Here is a 3,004-nt window from a genome sequence, read left to right on the forward strand (position 1 = left end):
ACAGTCAAAGGGACTGTGTCTGTGATACAATATCCACAGTCAACGTCTATTTTCGGGAGTTCTGGGAACCGGGGTGATGCAAAACGTTTTTTGATGCGTATATAAACACTTATGCGTTACCTTTCAATCAGTTAACGTGTTCACGATAATAATCTTTTTTTTAAAAAAAAAAAGATTATAAAAGCATAATACTAGTCTTTAGCTCAATATTGTTACACTGCTATGATATTGCTTAATGGCGTGTTGCAAGGAATGTCCAAGAGAAATCGCTGCCAGTTATGGAGTTCGTATTCTCGCTGTATGGACATTATCCGACAACTTGAGGAGTTTGGATGCCGAGAAAGGTAAAAGTCGAGGAATTCGTGTGAGTCACACAAAATTAGACACACAAAATTAGGCAGCTTATACCGAGCTATAACATGTTTCCGGATTCACCTAGGTATGTCCCCGTATAAGTGTTTGTATGAGTCAGTTCTACGGTAGGAGAAAGGCAAAGGCATACCTCTCCAACAGTACCGTACCTAGTAACGCACTGTGGTGTTCAAACCAGTCTTCGGATTGATGACGGATTTACTAGGGAGTGTAGATGTTCACTGGATACAGTGTAGGGTTGGGTTGTTTGGGAGAAGAGACCAAACAAAGAGGTCATCGGTCTCATCTAATAAGGGAAGGAACCATGCCGCCATTTGCCTGGAGCGATTTAGGGAAATCGCGGAAAACCTAAATCAGGATGGCCGGACGCGGGATTGAACCGTCGTCCTCCCAAATGAGAGTCCAGTGTGCTAGCCACTGCGCCGCCTCGCTCGGTGTAGTGTACGAGCACATAAGGAACGGCTGGTAATGATCTACTCCCTCCAAACAGTTCACTAACCACAGATAGAGAAAATTCATTTATGGGCGTCACTCATTTTGTGCAGAAGTAGGCGGAGAGATATTTGGGCATTCGCAACTCAGACCCACTTCCAGTGGGCCTAGAAAGCTGTACGCACTGAAGTTGTGGGCCCGGGCTCCCGCCGTTTGCCCTCCATGATGCGACAGTCGTGAAATATGTGTCTATTTGCATCTATATTGTGAAGAGGACTGCGTGTGTGCGCTCTTTGTCCACCTGGACTCGCAGACCGGAAAGAGCGCCGAGCCCGTCAGAGAAAGGGGCGTGGGAAGGTGTGGGTTTGGGGGCGGGCAGGTGGCGACACGCTGGCCCGCGCCCCAGGGGGCCTCCGGGGTGTCCGCAGGTAGGTTGCGCTCCCGTCAACGGCCGACGGCCGCTCCGGACACCAATCCGTCTCGCGCCCCCTCGCTGCTTTCTTCCTCCCGTTCTGCCGCAAGGCAACAAGCCGCGCTCCACAAGTAGTCCTCGCAGCCACAGTTCCTTCGGAGGGGCAAGATTTGACTAAACAACCCATCTGGAATATCTTGACACAGCTGCAACATTTCCTGTATTGCCGAAACGAATTACCGCACGATCCTCCAATTTATCAATGGGCTGAATCATTTTATTTTGGCTCCTTCTGCTACGGTATCGCGGCTCGGTGATTTCAGAGTCCAACAGGACTGAAGATAAGTATCTGTAGACATACAAACAAACGAAAAACAAAGACTTACCCAATTTTTCTTTCCGAGGTTATATGCTCCATGTACTACTACCTCGTCCGCCGCTCGTGGTCTCGCGGTAGCGTTCTCGCTTCCCGAGCACGGGGTCCCGGGTTCGATTCCCGGCGGGGTCAGTGATTTTCACCTGCCTCGAGATGACTGGGTGTTTGTGTTGTCCTCATCATTTCATCATCATCCAGGACAGTGGCGAAATTGGAGTGAGCAAAGGCTGGGTAATTGTACGGGCGCTGATAACCACGCAGTTGAGCGCCCCACAAACCAAATATCATCATCATCATGTACTACTACCTCGCCGACATAGGGTGGCTAGCTTGCATGTGCGATACAAACAGACGTACCGTAACTGCAACATCTGTGGAGAGGACATAATAACCCCTGGTTCCTTAGGAGAAGTAGCAGTCTTTTCAGCAGCTGCAGGGGCAGTGGTCTGGATGATTGACGGATCTAGACTTGTTACACTAGCCGATATGATCTTGCTATCTTCGAATTGCAAACGGCTGAAAGCAAGTAAAAACTACAGCCGGTATTTTTAGGTCTGCTGTGTGACTTAATGATGATGGCATGTTTCTGGGTAAAATATTTCGAAGGTAAAATAGTTCCCCATTCCTATCTCCAGCAGGGTGTGCTCTCATCAGGAGAAACGAAACAAGCTTTCCACCAGCCAAAGAGTGGAACGTTAGGTACCTTAATCTGGTAAATAAGTCAGAGATTTTAAAAAGGGAAATGCACAACTTGAAGTTAAAGATAGTGGGATTTACTGAAGTGCAGTGGCAGAAAGAACAGGGGAGTGACTAATGCAAGAGTAGATCTATTAATAAATAATAAAATAGAAATGTGGCTAAGTTACTATGAACTGCATAGTACAAGCATTATCGTAGCCATGATAGGCACGAAGCCAACAACAACAACAGTGGTACAAGTTTGTATACCTACTAGTTCTGGAGATGACGGAGAGATTGAAACAATGTCTGTTGAGATAAAAGAATTTGTCCTCGTAGTTAAGGAATAGGAGAACTTAATTGTGATGAGGGACTAGAGGTCGATAGTAGTAAAAGGAAGAGAATGAAACATAGTAAGAGAACGTGGACTGAGGGAAAAGAATGAAAGAGGAACAAAACAAATTCAGATAGCTAAAAGAGAGGAAAACTTAATTGTAATCATAGACTAGAGGTCGATAGTAGGAAAATGAAGAAATGAAACATAGTGGTAGAACATGGTCTGAGGAAAAGGAATGAAAGAGGAACTAAGGGAATTAAAGGAGACACAAAACTAATTGTGAAGTGAGATTGGAAGTCGAAGCAGGAAAAGGAGAGAGATTGAAAAATAATATGAAAGCATTGACTGACAGAAAGAAATGAAAGAGGACGACGCCTGATAGAATTTAGTACTGTTC

Source organism: Schistocerca cancellata, chromosome 4 (assembly GCF_023864275.1).
Source record: "Schistocerca cancellata isolate TAMUIC-IGC-003103 chromosome 4, iqSchCanc2.1, whole genome shotgun sequence".
Lineage (NCBI taxonomy): Eukaryota > Metazoa > Arthropoda > Insecta > Orthoptera > Acrididae > Schistocerca > Schistocerca cancellata.